At 43.2% G+C, this 16,172-nt stretch overlaps 1 protein-coding gene across 1 annotated transcript in view; it reads left to right on the top strand.

Moving 5' to 3' along the window:
- The window catches only part of csmd3b (CUB and Sushi multiple domains 3b), a 2,327,439-nt gene that overhangs the window by 1,479,746 nt on the left and 831,521 nt on the right, over positions 1-16,172 (top strand). The gene's annotated exons all lie outside the window — the stretch shown is intronic.

Below are 16,172 nucleotides of genomic sequence, written 5' to 3'. Positions count from 1 at the left end.
AAAATGCTACCATGGGATCTTCAATATCTTCCTGAACCATCAGCACAGACGTATGTATCCTCAAATCAACATTTCATCCTAAAGATGTTTCTTACAACACAGCATTCCATTAGTACTACATTGGAGTATGAGTCTAGATGATGCACTCAAACTCTGTTGGAAGTTTTATCCATCAGGCCAAGCTGATGTAATTGACTCTTGAAACTATTTATAATGTTGGCTTCAATAATGAATTGCACAAATCTAGACCACTTTAAGTGACAAAGGCCTGCTTGCCTTTTTACTCCAAACTAAATCCGTCACCCACCAATTTTCCTGGATCAAATTTGTTTATTCTGTTCGTGATCTTGAACCATTCACGAATTGCAAAACTTCAGTTCAGATCATCCCTAATTTTCCTTTCTGCTGAAGAAAGCATGCCCAACTTTTCCTCGTAACGTAAATACTTGACCCCGAGAATCATCTTTGCTGATTAGCCTAATCCATTTCAGGTCAGGTTCCCTTGACTGGCTGCCTGAGTGAGACTCTTTTTTGATTTTTGTCGAGCAGCTGAAGTCAAAATTTTTGTCTTTTATAATTCATTCATGGGATGTAGGCAGTGCTGGCGAGGACAGCATTTATTGTCCATCCCTCATTGCCCTTGAGAAGGTGGAGGTAAGCTGCCGCCTTGAACGGCCACAGTCCATGTTGGGCAGGTACACCCACAGTGCTGTTAGGAAGGGAGTTCCAGGATTTTGACTCAAATGCTTGTTTTTGTTCACACATAATGACACTGTTGAAACTGATCTATTTGCCAGGCCTTATATTGATGTACGCACATCAATAATTACATTTAAGGAAGTGTATGTGTGTGTGTGCGCCTTGGAGTGTTTTATTATGTTAAAGGTGCTAAATAAATACAAGTTGCTGTTGCTGCAATATTGGTTGCATAATGTGTGTCAGGGGTTCATGTGCACCATAAATATGATAGCAAAAATATTTTGAACGGCAGACTAAGAAGTCCCCTTTCCTGGACTGTTTTAAAAACTATTTATGCTTCACGTACTGCCTGTTGATGTCATTAATTGTCATTGCAGTTCTGACCAGATCTGGTGGATCCAGCCTGTTGTCTAACCCATTTATTTAATAAGGAATTGCATAAATGCTTGAAATAGATGAGTATTAAAGCATAAAGGGATCAAGCAGAGAGTGACAATAGACCAGCTAAGCTAAGTGGAAGAAAACAATAATAGATACTTGATGGACAAGTTAGAATTTTTCTGGACAGTAACATTCTCTGTTCTGTCTCAGTACAGGTAAATTTACTCTTGGCCTATTTGACAGTAAACACATCAGCTGGAATTTTACACCCCCCCCCCCCAATAGAGCGGGAAGGTAATTGGGAGGGGGCGTAAAATGAAGCGGGAGGCTTGGGGGGCCCTTCCTGACCCGCTCCCACCTCCGCTACCACTTTACGCAGTGCAGCAGCGGTGAAAAACGGCCCACCGGCCCCAGGCCAATCACGACCCCCAAGTGGCAACTTAATGGCCACTTAAGGGCCCCCGCCCGCCACCACAGGAATTTTACCCATGTCAAGCCTAATGGAATGCTGGCCTTTATATCTAGAGGACCAGAATATAAGGGGGTAGATCATAACTGGAGCACTGTGAGTAGTTCTGGGTACTACACCTTAGGAAGGATATATTGACCTTGTTTAGAATACCGTGTAGATATACCAGAATGATAACTAGACTCCAAGGGTTAATTCACGAGGGGACGTTACACAAAATAGGGTTGTATTCTCTGGTATTTAGATGGTTAAGGGATGTTTATGTTTTCAAGATATTAAGGGGAACATAGGAAATGGGAGCAGGGGTAGGCCATTCAGCCCGTCAAACCTACTCCACCATTCAAACAGATCATGGCTGATCATCTACCCCTATGCCATTTTTTCTCACTATCTCCATATCCCTTGATGTCATTACGATCCAGAAATCTATCAATTTCTGTCTTGAACATGTTCAGTGGTTGAGCTTCCACAGCCCTCTTGGGTAGAGAATTCCAAAAATTCACCACCCTCTGAGTAAAGAAATTCCTCCTCACCTAAGTCTTAAATGGCCTGCCCCTTATTTAGAGACTGTGTCTCTTGGTTCTAGACTCACCAGCTAGAGGAAACATCCTACCCATATCTACCCTGTGGCGCCCTCAGTTTCAATGAGATCACCTCTCATTCTTCGAAACTCTAGAGAATAGAGGCCCAGTCTCAGCAATCTCTCCTCATAAGACAATCCTACCATCGCAGGGATTAGTCTGGTGAACCTCTGCTGCACTCCATCTGTGGCATGTATATCCTTCCTTAGTTAAGGAGACCAAATCCATACACAATACTCCAGCTGCGATCTCACCAATACAATTGCAGCATTACATATTTACTCGTGTACTCAAATCCCCTTGCAATAAAAGCCAACATACCATTTGCCTTCCTAATTGCTTGCTGCACCTAGCTTTTAGTGACTCACAAAAAATGACACCTAGGTTCCTTTGGATATCAACACTTCCCAACCTCTCTCCATTTAAGAAATACTCTGTCTTTCTATTTTTTTTCCACCAAAGCAGATCACTTTATACTTATTCACACTATATTCCATTTGCTATGTTCTTGCCTATTCACTTAACCTGTCCAGATCCCTTTGAAGCCTCCTTGCATTCTCCTCACAACTTACATTCCAACCTAGTTTTGTGTCATCGGCAAATTTGGAAATATCATGTTTTGTCCTCACATCCAAATCGTTTATATTGATTGTGATCAGCATTGGCCTAAGCACTGATACTTGCAGTACCCCACTAGTAACAGCCTGCCATTCTGAGAATGACCCGTTTATTCTAACTACCTGCTTTCTGTCTGTTAACCAATTCTCAATCCATTACAGTATATTACCCCCAATACCATGTGCTCTAATTTTGTTCACTAACCTCCTGTGTGGGACCTTATCAAAAGCCTTCTGAAAATCCAAACACATCATATCCACTGGTTCCCCTTTATCGATGCAACAAGTAACATCCTCAAAAACTCTAACAGGTTTGTCAAACATGATTTCCCTTATATAAATCCATGATGACTCTGTCCAATCATATCACTATTTTCCAAGTGTTCAGTTATCACATCCTTTAAAATAAATTCTAACATTTTCCCTACTACTGACGTCAAACTAACAGGTCTGTAGTTCTGTTTTCTCTCTCACTCCCTTCTTAAATAGTAAGGTTATATTTGTTACTTTCCAGTCTGCAGGAACCCTTCCAGAATTTATAGCATTTTGAAAGATAGCCACCAATGCATCTGCTATCACTATAGCCACTTGAGTACTCTGGTATGTAGCTCATCTGGTCCAGGGATTTATCAACTTTCAATCCAGTAATTTTTTTTGAGTACTACCTCTTTATTAATACTAATTTCTTTCAGTTACCCATTTTTACAAGCCCCTTGGTTCCCTAGTATTTCTGGGAGATTTTCTGTATCTTCCCCCATGCAGACAGACTCAAAGTAATTGTTTTGTCTCCATGCCATTTCCTCATTCTCCACCACAAATACTCCTGTCTCTGCCTGTAATGGACCCACATTTGTCCTTGCTAATCTTTTCCTTTTCACATGCCTAAATAATCTGTTACATTCCGCCTTTATGTTTCTAGCTAGCTTGCATTCATATTCTCTTTTCCCTTTCTTTATCAGTTTCTTGGTCCTCCTGTGCTGGACTCTAAATTGCTCCCAATCCTCAGGCTTACCACTTTTTCTGGTGACGTTATAAGCCACTTCCTTTGATCTAATGCAATCCTTAACTACTTTTGTTAGCCTCGATTGATTCACCTTTCCTGTTGGGTTTTTGTATCTTAGAGGAATGTATATTTGTTGTAAACGGTGTAACGCTTCTTTAAATACTAGCCATTGCCAGTCTGTCAAATATTTTCATTTATTTTCCCAATCCACCATAGCCAACTTGCCCCTCATACCTTCATAGTTTCCTTTGTTCAGATTTAAGACCCTAGTTTCAGAATGACTCTCTGTCTTCCAAACTGTGTGTAAAATTCTACTATATTGTGGTTACTGATGGTTCCTTTTACAGCACGGCTATTAATTAGCCTTTTCTCATTACATAATACAAAATCTAAAATAGCCTGATCTTTAGTTGGTTCTTCAACATACTACTCCAGAAACCCATCTTGTACACACTCCAGAATTCATCCTCCACAGCATTAGTGCTAATTAGATTTACCCAGTCTATATGCAAATTTAATTCGCCCATTATTATTGTATTGCCCATGTTACATGCACCTCTAATTTATTGATTTATACTGTGCCCAACATTACCACTATAGTCTGGTGGCCTTTAACAACTCCCACCAATGTTTACTGCCTCTTGCTATTCCTTAGCTCCACCCAAACTGATACTACATCTTACTCCTTCAATCTAAGATCCCCTCTCACCAATGTACAGATCTTGTCCCTTATTAACAGCATTACTCCATCTACTTTTCCCCTCCGCCTGTTCCTCCTAAATGATGAATATCCCTGAATATTCAGTTCCTAGTCCTGGTCACCCTGTAACCATGTCTTTGTAATGGCAATTAAATCATATCCACTTACCTCTATTTGTGCTTTCACATCACCTATCTTGTTACAAATGCTACATGCATTCAGATAGAGTGCCCTTAACTTTGTCTTAACATTATTCCTCATTCTGATCCTATTTTGTGTTTGCCTTTGTTTCGTCTGCCTTCTAATTTCCCTTCTAACTTCTCTGTTTCCTGTTACCAGTTTCGCTTTCCTCCAATCTGAACTCCCTCTTAGATTCCCAACCCCCTGCTAATCGAGTTAAAACCCTCCCCAACAGCACTAACAAATCGCCCTGCAAGGATGTGAGTCCCGCACCTGCTAAGGTGCAGCCCATCCATCTTGTACAGGTTCCACCTACCCGAGAACAGATCCCAATCCCTCAGAAATCTGATTCCCTCCCTCCTGCGCCAATTGTCTAGCCACATATTCAATCACAGGGCGGCACAGTGGTGCAGTGGTTAGCACCGCAGCCTCACAGCTCCAGCGACCCGGGTTCAATTCTGGGTACTGCCTGTGTGGAGTTTGCAAGTTCTCCCTGTGTCTGCGTGGGTTTCCTCCGGGTGCTCCGGTTTCCTCCCACAAGCCAAAAAGACTTGCAGGTTGGTAGGTAAATTGGCCATTATAAATTACCCCTAGTATAGGTAGGTGGTAGGGAAATATAGGGACAGGTGGGGATGTGGTAGGAATGTAGGATTAGTATAATATGGGTGGTTGATGGTCGGCACAGACTCGGTGGGCCGAAGGGCCTGTTTCAGTGCTGTATCTCTATAAATAAATTCCTATGCTCACTAGCACATGGCACTGGGAGTAATCCTGAGATTACTGCTTTTGAGATCCTGTTTTTTAATGTATTTCTGAACTCCTTAAACTCTACTTTCAGGACCTCATCCCTCTTCCTATCTGTGACGTTGGTACCAATGTGGACCATGACATCTGACTGTTCACCTTTCCCCAGAAGAATGAACTGCAGCTGCTCTGTGACATCCTTGACCCTGGCACCAGGGAGGCAACATACCACCTGGTGTTACGTCTACGGCTGCAGAAATGCCTGCCTGCCTGTTCCCCTAATTAATGAATCCCCCATCACTAAAATAAGAGCAAAATATTGCAGATGCTGGAATTCTAAAATGAGAACGGAAAGTGTCGGAAATACTCCACAGGTCTGGCAGCATCTGTGTGGAGAGAAACAGAGTTAACGTTGTAGGTCTGTGAATCTTCATCAGAACAGGCAAAAGTTAGAAATGTAACCGTCTTTGAGCAAGTGAAAGGGAGAGGGGGAAGAAGAACAAGAAGGAAGGCTTGTGATAGGACAAGGGGAGGAGAGGTTAAATAACAGATTGTCATCGAACAGAATGCAAATAGAATACTAAATAGTTATAGCGAAAGACAAAGCATGAGTCCAGAGAGAGTGCTGATGGCAAAATAATGAACAGCTCTGTACAAAAGCACAGGATCAATGGCGACATGAGGAGAAAACTTTTTTTTATGCAGTGAGTGGTTGGGATCTGGAATGCACTGCCTGAGAGTGTGGTGGAGACAGATTCTATCGAGGCATTCAAAAGAGAATTGGATAATTATCTGAAGAGAAAAAAATTGCAGGGCAATGAAAAAGGGAGTGTGGGACTAGGTAGTTTGCTCTTTCAGAGAGGTGGCACAGACATGATGGGTCAAATGACTGCTTCTGTGCTGTAACCATTCTATGATTGATTCTAATTTTGACACAAAATCTGCTGTATTAGGCACATCACAATAGGAAGAAGACTCTAGCCAAAAAAATGTGTGCAAAATTGTTGCCATACAGTGATCATCAAAGCCAATGACACAGGCACCGTTATCCACGCTTTGTACTCCCAGAAATGATTGGAAATTTTATCTCTTCAGAAATGTAGGGTGAACGGAATGTTGGCATACAGTCAGTGGGTGTGTCACGTCAGTTATTGATACATTAAATGAAATAAGCAGCTTCTAAATGCAGCAAAGAATGATTGGGCTGAATTTTACAGGGGACACTGAAGTCGCCGCAGGGCTGAAAGCAGGAGGCAATCCTACTTCAGTTGATGGCAGGACCCTGGGGCATCACTTTGCTGGTGGTGGCCAATTAACAGACAGTTGGCGGGCCCTCATCTGGTTGAGGACAGTGGCCCACCACCAAGAGCTGCTGGTACAATTAGAGGGCTGGCAGCTTGATAGCACCACCGCTAGAGACGTCCAGTGCTGAGGCTGAAGCTCAGGATGAGGATGCCTCAACGGTGAGGGGCCCGTGAACAGAAAGTGAGGTTTTTTGGGAAGCTGAGGCTAGGCAGATAGGCCCCAGCAATGGGGGGTGGGGTGGGGTGGGGGGGGGGGGAGGCGCAGGCTATCACGGTCACTCGCAGCACTGATACTTTGGGGGCAGCCATTGTCATCGGGAGACCCATCCATGGGCCATAGAGTCTCTATAAAGATGGGCCACCCCTGAGATCCTGCTGGGAGTCCATTAGGGTTTACCTGGCGGTCTCATCATGCAGGCAAACCGCCTGCAGGGATGGGAAGTGGCCTTTAATTGGCCACTTATGTGGCTCAATTGGCCACCAGGCAAGCAGTCGAGTCTCTGAGGTGCCCGCTGCTGATAATATGCCATGGTGGCGGGAAAATGCCAGGGTCTCCTCCTGATGCCTTCTGCTACCATATTGCCAGCCCTCCTGCCTCATAGCCCAACCCCAATGGGCCTGAAAAATTCATCCCATTGAATCAAACTAGAAGAATAAAGATATAACTGATGAACACTTCAAAAACAATTAATGTCTGAGTCATGATGCTTAAGGCCTATCAAAGTGAAAGTGCAGTGAAAGGAAATGACAGTCCTACTGTTATTGACAAGTATAATCCAGTCACCAGTTGCAAAGTGTATTTGTTATGCGCAGTTCTTCTGGCTTCCTAAGTGGAATCCATAAGATTGAAGATTTTTATGTGTTCATCAATAAAAATAAAAGTCACTCTATATAGAGATATTTAAATAGAGAGGATCATGTCACAAATTGTAGCATGATGGAATTATCAGTGCTGTGATAGTAGCCACCATGGCATTGTAAAATTACTGAGAATTCCAAGATTCTTCAATTGTATTGTCTGACTGTTTCCATACATGTACACTGTTCAAAGTGCTGGCAAGACTGTTGGCTGTCGGTCTGTGTAAAGCTGTACTAAACAGATGCATATATATATAAAAATGTAGGTTACAATCTGGTATTATAAAAACAAAATTATAAAAGATAATATTGATCTGGAACACATGTAGATCAGGGCTTTGCCTTAACTAGTCACTGATTTTGTGTTTAGTTGGCCTTATGCCAAATGAATCCAGCGAGGCTACCAACATGCCTATATGTTATTTATTTTCAAACCATGTTTTACTTTGATTGGAGTTGAATGTAGCTTTTACTCACTGCCCAGGATGTCTTTTTTGGTGTATTAATTTTGCATGTGCAAGGATATCAATGAATGTCCCAAGCAAAGTCTTTTCACATTGGCCCGAATTTCATGGTCTGTGGCGAAGCAATAATACTCGCCGCTGACCTTGAAGTAAGCTACTCTGAGATCTAGTGATCTCTTTAGCATGAATTTTCTCTTGCCCAATATAACTTTGAATCTGGCACCATGTCAAGGGAATCTCTAGGCATCCAGCAACAATGATGTCATCAAGCAAGCTGAGCAGCCAAGCATTCAATCACATTGAAGTATTCTCATAGATAACAAATCAGAAGTAAAATGCACTGAGTTTTTCACTTTTAATTTTACAGACAGCAAAATGAATGATTGGGAGATATAGATGGAAGTAAGGAGAAGCTGAAATATCATAAACAAACCTTTTTTGTAAAAAAAAAATATGAATTCCTTGTCATAATGGTAAAACTTGACATTCAACAAATATAATTTTTTTTAGGCCAGTGAGGATGTTCAGCAGTAATCATGAACTTAGTACGTCATTCATAATCCTGTTAGACCTCAATCAACAAGGTATAACTTTTTCATGGGTTTTTACAGTGGGACTAATAGCATAATTTTTTCATTATAGGTTTCATCAGTTCAGTGATTTCTACTTGAGTGCAGTTTGTGGAGACTTCAACGGTGCACCAAGCGGGGAAGAATATAATCACTGATGGCAACTTCTGGATTTTCACATTTAACTTGCATGTGCACACTCCAGAAGTTGCTTTCAGTTTCAGAGGAGTACTGACAGTGAACAGTGACAGTTTTACTAACATTCCTACCCCAAAATCTAGGCCAATATGGAATCATAGAATGAATACAGTACAGAAGGATGCCATTCTGCCTGTCGTGTCCATGCCAGCTCTCTGCAAGTACAACTTACCTCGTCCCACTCCCTGGCCCCTAGCCTTTTTCCTGTAGCCCTGCAAATTTTTTCTCTTCAGGTAGTTGTTAAGTTCTCTTTTGAAGGCCTCAATTGAATCAGCCTCCACCACACACTCAGGCAGTGCACTCTAGATCCTAACCACTCGCTGCATAAGAAAGCTTTTCCTCATTTTGCTGTTGCTTCTTTTGCCGATCACTTTAAATTAGTGTCCTCTGGTTCTGGATCCTTCCGCCAAGGAGAACAGCTTCTCCCTATCTACTCTGTCCAGACCCCTCATTTCTATCAAATGTTGAAAATACTTAATGATGTAAATCTCAGTTAATTTATTAATTAGTCAAATGTGGTCAGCAGTAAATATAAATAATTTTCTTTAAATGACCGATTAATGTGTTTCAGCCTGTCATTTGTAACTAGGCTGACCAGAGATTCCATTAGGCTTTCACTGTCACCTTTTCCTCTGCCAACTTCTGCAGCTGTCAATTGTTGTTCTTCTTTGTAGACCTCTCCATTTTTCACTTCCACCAATTAAGCTCTGTGCTCCCTTGTGCTCCTGTCACTGTTGGGATACACTTCAGCTATGATACACGACCAGCTCGTTACAATCTGTTCATGGAAACATTCAGTTTTACTGAATGGAAGCCACTACTTATGCTTCAGGATTGTTCATGATGTCCTTCTGGCTGATAACTCATCGAAACTATGCTGGGACCCTGCTATAACACCGTCCATTATACAGCACAACTCGGTGTAATACGGGTCCATCTTGGACCCCAAAATTTTCATGTAAATTTATCATTTCAGAATGTATTTCAGAACATTGTTGAAGAACCTGAAAAAATGCTTCACAAATAAGAACACAAGAAATAGGAACAGAAGTGGATCATGTGGCCCGTTGAGCCTGCTCTGCCATTCAGTATGATCATGGCTGATCTTTGAGCTTCAACTCCACTTTCCTGCTCACTCCCCTTATCCCTTGATTCCCTGAGAGACCAAAAGTCTGTCTATCCCAGCCTTAAATGAATTCAACAATGGAGCATCCACAACCCTCTGGGGTAGAGAAGTCCAAAGATTCACAACCCAATGAGTGAAGTAATTTTTCCTCATCTCAGTCCTAAATGATTGGTCCCTGGTACGACTAGGTAAGAAAAGGGTCTAGTGTCCCCTCTCAGCCTTCACCTGGTCTTACCATAACAGGGTTTAACTTCAAACACACCATTTTTTTTTTAGCTCCCTGTTAGTAAATCCTTGTTCACTAACTTCCAATTATAAAGCAAAGAAACTAGCCAAACAGGTTTTCTTAGGTTCAAAGAAAAAAGGTTGAACTTTATTAAACTCTAATTCAGTTAATGCCTACAGATACACGACGTGCCCATGCTAGCAAGCATATGCAATACACACATGCACATAGAGACAGAAAAGAGCAGAAGAAATAAAATGGAAAAGTTTGAGGCAATATCTGAAGATGGTTTTGGTTACTGTTCTTCGAACTCGCTGTAAAGTCCTTGATTGTAGGTAGGTCTTGCTTTTCGTTGGGGCCCAGTATTCTTCTTAAACCTTGTTTGATGTAGGAGACTTTTTTCTCTCTTGAAGTTCATGTGTCCTCAGTGGGTCCAGAGCCTTGTGAAAAAGAGATGGGAGCAGACAGGAGAAGTCTTCTCACTTTAGGAGCAAACAGGGGAAGAGTTCAAATTCTTCGTACAAATCAGCAAAAAAACAGGTTGCCAAACAAGTTAGTCATGTGACTAGCTGGTCTGACCACATCTGTTTGTGGATTCTCTTGTCTTAGCTGACCTTGGAAGGTCTCTTCTTACGCACAATACCTGGTGCTCAAAGTCCATTGTGGCTTAAATTGGAGCAGGGAATAGCCCCTTTGCCCCTCCAAGCACTGTCTGTGAGTATGCAAAAATGTTTTTCTAGCCAAGTGTCTGGTGATTTCTTTTTAACACGTCCTTTCTTCACTCCAGTAACAGTTGAAAATCAATGTTCATATGACAAATTAATATGCCTCATTCTTGGCAGGTGGGGGTATAGCATGACACCTCCACACCCAGTGGAATGAAATTCGATTTGAGAAAAGCTCATTTCATTAAAAGGGTTGAGAGAGAAAATATAAGATACAGGAAAAAAGCATGCATCTCTCTCTCTCATTTATTCATTCATAAATCCTCAAGCTGGTTACAGCCTGTCTTTTCTTGGTGCCAGTGCTGTTTTAACTACCCCCCTTTTGGCATTCCAGTAAACATGTGGTTCTTTGGGGAAGTTTTTCTTCAGTTTGCCCATTTCCATGACTGCCTAGGGTCTTTTTTCCTGTTGAGGTCTGCAAAGGGGGGAGGGGGGTTAGATTTAATAAGCCCTAAATTGGAATTTTCTTTCTCTCCGGAGAGTCAGTGGTGGGCGGGTCTATCCTGAACACACTATTAGTGCTTTGCTGAGTCATGCAAAGGCTTTTGACTTCAGGGAATGGGTGGTTCTCTTTTTTCTGACTGTGGGGGAGGATTCTTTGCTAATCTCCCATTTGTCCTCTGGGACAATCCTGCCTGCAGGTATTTGTGCAGACTCTACTGCACTCCCCTGTGGCACTTCAACTACATGAGGCATGACCCTCACAGTTTCTCTGCCCCTTAGAGGTCTTTCTTTATCTCTGCAGGTTCCTGTAAATGCTGTTAGCAACTCTGGTGTGGTGCTTCTAGTGTCTGAATTTGCATAGGAGGATGTCAGGTCGAACCTTTCAAATTTTACAGGGTTGGCTGACCAGACAGTTGGAGTTTTCATCTGGGATTCCTCCTGTACTTCCTTTAACCTGCTGTCTTGATCACTTTTTCCCCTTCCCTTTCTAACCTTTTGCCAGCTGTGTACCTGCCTGTCCCCTGTTGTTCTCGGAGGGGGTCCTTTACAGTTCACCAGTCCTCTGCTGGAGGGTCCTGCTAACACCAGTACAGGACTAAGGGGTGCAGGTTTCACTGTAGGCTGGGGTTTCCCCTCAATCTGGCACATGTGGCAACTCCTGCAGTACTTTACCACATCTTTGTGGAGTTTTGGCCAGTCAGACTGCTGTCTTATGCGAGCTTTGGTTTTTCATATACTGGCATGTACAGCCACTGTAGTCTCGTGGGCCCTTCTTAATATTTCTCTCCGGGACCTCTGCATCACCATTAACTGGTGAACCACTGTCCACTCCTTGCTGTCAGGTCTGTGAGGAGAACTCCATTTCCTCACCAGTACCTCATTCTTTAAATAGTCGCAATCAAGGACTTCCTCTGCTTCACCTTCAGACTGGGCAGCCTGTGCTAACTCTCGCAATACTGGGTCGGCTCGCTGAGGGAAAATTTATTTAATTCATTCCCAGTGTTGCCTAACTTCCCAAACAAAGTCTCAGACAGGCAGACCTCACGGTCATTTGCCTGCAGTGCTAATTCAGTCTCCTCTGGGGGAGCTGGTTTGATCATGGCCTGATTCATTGCACATTCAGGGAAACTACAGGGGACCGTCTCCTGCCACTGCCCTGTCTCTCTGACCTCCTGCGGTCTTTCTTTCACTACTGGAGGGGCTACCACCTTCACCCCCGCCAGATCATTACTTAGGAGCAGGTCAACCCCGTCCACTGGCAAACTAGGGGCGATCCCTGCGGTCAATGGCAAGATTAGTAACCATGGATGACAGGTGAAATTGTGAAACTAGCTAAGAGGAAAAAGGAAGCATACATAAGGTCTAGGAGGCTGAAGAAAGACGAAGCGTTGGAAGAATATCAGGAATGTAGGACCAATCTGAAATGAGGAATTAAGAGGGCTAAAAGGGGTCATGAAATATCTTTAGCAAACAGGGTTAAGGAAAATCCCAAAGCCTTTTATTCATATATAAGGAGCAAGAGGGTAACTAGAGAAAGGATTGGCCCACTCAAGGACAAAGGAGGAAAATTATGCGTGGAGTCAGAGAAAATGGGTGAGATTCTAAACGAGTACTTTGCATCGGTATTCACCGAGGAGAGGGACATGATGGATGTTGAGGTTAGGGACAGATGTTTGATTACTCTAGGTCAAGTCGGCAAAAGGAGGGAGGAAGTGTTGGGTATTCTAAAAGGCATTAAGGTGGACAAGTCCCCAGGTCCGGGTGGGATCTATCCCAGGTTACTGAGGGAAGCGAGAGAGGAAATAGCTGGGGCCTTAACAGATATCTTTGCAGCATCCTTAAACACGGGTGAGGTCCCGGAGGACTGGAGAATTGCTAATGTTGTCCCCTTGTTTAAGAAGGGTAGCAGGGATAATCCAGGTAATTATAGACCGATGAGCCTGACGTCAGTGGTAGGGAAGCTGCTGGAGAAGATACTGAGGGATAGGATCTATTCCCATTTGGAAGAAAATGGGCTTATCAGTGATAGGCAACATGGTTTTGTGCAGGGAAGGTCATGTCTTACCAACTTAATAGAATTCTTTGAGGAAGTGGCAAAGTTGATTGATGAGGGAAGGGCTGTAGATGTCATATACATGGACTTCAGTAAGGCGTTTGATAAGGTTCCCCATGGTAGGTTGATGGAGAAAGTGAAGTCGCATGGGGTCCAGGGTGTACTAGCTAGATGGATAAAGAACTGGCTGGGCAACAGGAGACAGAGAGTAGCAGTGGAAGGGAGTTTCTCAAAATGGAGACGTGTGACCAGTGGTGTTCCACAGGGATCCGTGCTGGGACCACTGTTGTTTGTGATATACATAAATGATTTGGAGGAAAGTATAGGTGGTCTGATTAGCAAGTTTGCAGACGACACTAAGATTGGTGGAGTAGCAGATAGTGAAGGGGACTGTCAGAGAATACAGCAGAATATAGATAGATTGGAGAGTTGGGCAGAGAAATGGCAGATGGAGTTCAATCCGGGCAAATGCGAGGTGATGCATTTTGGAAGATCCAATTCAAGAGTGAACTATACAATAAATGGAAAAGTCCTGGGGAAAATTGATGTCCAGAGAGATTTGGGTGTTCAGGTCCATTGCTCCCTGAAGATGGCAACGCAGGTCAATAGAGTGGTCAAGAAGGCATACGGCATGCTTTCCTTCATCGGACGGGGTATTGAGTACAAGAGTTGGCAGGTCATGTTACAGTTGTATAGGACTTTGGTCCAGCCACATTTGGAATACTGTGTGCAGTTCTGGTCGCCACATTACCAAAAGGATGTAGATGCTTTGGAGAGGGTGCAGAGGAGGTTCACCAGGATGTTGCCTGGTATGGAGGGTGCCAGCTATGAAGAGAGGTTGAGTAGATTAGGATTATTTTCATTAGAAAGACGGAGGTTGAGGGGGGACCTGATTGAGGTGTACAAAATCATGAGAGGTATAGACAAGGTAGATAGCAAGAAGCTTTTTCCCAGAGTGGGGGATTCAGTTACTAGGGGTCACGAGTGTAAAGTGAGAAGGGAAAAGTTTAGGGGGGATATGCGTGGAAAGTTCTTTACGCAGAGGTTGGTGGGTGCCTGGAACGCGTTGCCAGCGGAGGTGGTAGACGCGGGCACGATAGCGTCTTTTAAGATGTATTTAGACAGATACATGAATGGGCAGGAAGCAAAGAGATACAGACCCTTAGAAAATAAGCGACAGGTTTAGATAGAGGATCTGGATCAGCGCAGGCTTGGCGGGCCGAAGGGCCTGTTCCTGTGCTGTAATTTTCTTTGTTCTTTGAAACTAGGTCGCACTCCAAGTGCACCTGGTGTACAGGTACAGGCATGCACTGTCCTCCAATACCATTTACCACCATTCTGGTGTTCACTGCACTCTCTGGGGGAAAGGTCAGGCCTTTTCCCAGTAAAAGGGATCTAGTGGCCCCTGTGTCCCTGAGAATTACTATGGACTTGCTTGCCCCACTTGAGGGGTACGGGGTAGTGAATCCTTGTTTACTAACTTCCAATTATAAAGCAAAGAAACTAGCCAAACAGGTTTTCTTATGTTTAAAGGAAAAAGGTTGAACTTTATCAAAATTAAACTCTAATTCGGTTGAAGCCTAGGGATACAGAACGCACCCACGCTAGCAAGCATACGCGATACACACATGCAGATAAAGACAGAAAAGAGCAGAAGAAATAAAGTGAACAAGTTTGAGGCAATATCTGAAGATGGTTTTGGTTACTGTTCTTCGAACTCGCAGTAAAGTCCTTGATTGTAGATAGGTTTTGCTTTTCGTTGGGGCCCAGTATTCTTCTTAAACCTTGTTTGATGTAGCAGACTTTTTTCTCTCTTGAAGTTCATGTGTCCTCAGTGGGTTCAGAGGCTTGTGAGAAAGAGATGGGAGCAGACAGGACAGGTCTTCTCACTCCAGGAGCAAACAGGGGAAGAGTTCAAACTCTTCGTACAATTCAGAAAAAGCCGTGGTTGTCAAGCAGGTTAGTCATGTGACTAGCTGGTCTGACCACATCCGTTTGTGGATTCTCTTGCCTTAGCCGACCCTGGAATGTCTCTTCTTACACACAATACCTGGTGCTCAAAGTCCATTGTGGGTTAAATTGGAGCAGGGAATAGCCCCTTTGTCCCTTCAAGCACTGTCTGTTAGTATACAAATGTTTTTTCCAGCCACGGCTGATCTGTTTAACAAGTCATTTCTTCACTCCAGCTGCAGCTTAAAATCAGTGTTCATATGACAAAATTAATATACCTCATTCTTGGCAGGTGGAAGTCCAGCATTGTCAGCCCCTTATCCTGAGACTGTGTCCCCATGTTTTAGATGTCCCACCAGCGGAACCAATCTCTCGGCATCTACCCTGTAAACCCCCTCAAAATCTTGTTTGTTTCAATGAGATCGCCTTTCATTCTTCTAAACTCCAGACAATATAGGTCCAATTTACTCAGCCTCTTATCATAGGACAATCCCCTCATCCCAGGGAGCAATTTAGTGAACCTTCACTGCCTCCAATGCAAGTATATCCTTCCTTAAATAAAGAGACCAAAACTGCGCACATTATTCCAGATATGGTCTCACCAAAGCTCTGTACAATTGTAGCAAGACTTCTTTATTCCTGTACTCCAATCCTCTTGCAATGAAGGCCAACATGGCATTGCCTTCCTAATTGCTTACTGTACCTGCATGCTAACTTTCTGCATTCCTTGTACAAGCACACCCAAGTCTCCCAGAGCATCAACATTTAAAAGTTTCACACCTTTTAAAAAATATTCTGCTTTTCTATTCTTATGACCAAAGTGAATAACTTGGCACTTCCCCACATTATGCTCCATTTGCCATCTTGTTGCCAATGAGATG

Source organism: Heterodontus francisci, chromosome 5, assembly GCF_036365525.1.
Source record: "Heterodontus francisci isolate sHetFra1 chromosome 5, sHetFra1.hap1, whole genome shotgun sequence".
NCBI classification, from domain to species: Eukaryota; Metazoa; Chordata; class Chondrichthyes; order Heterodontiformes; family Heterodontidae; genus Heterodontus; species Heterodontus francisci.
Note: the sequence above shows the minus strand (reverse complement) of the source record. Positions and strands in the feature narration are given on the sequence as shown.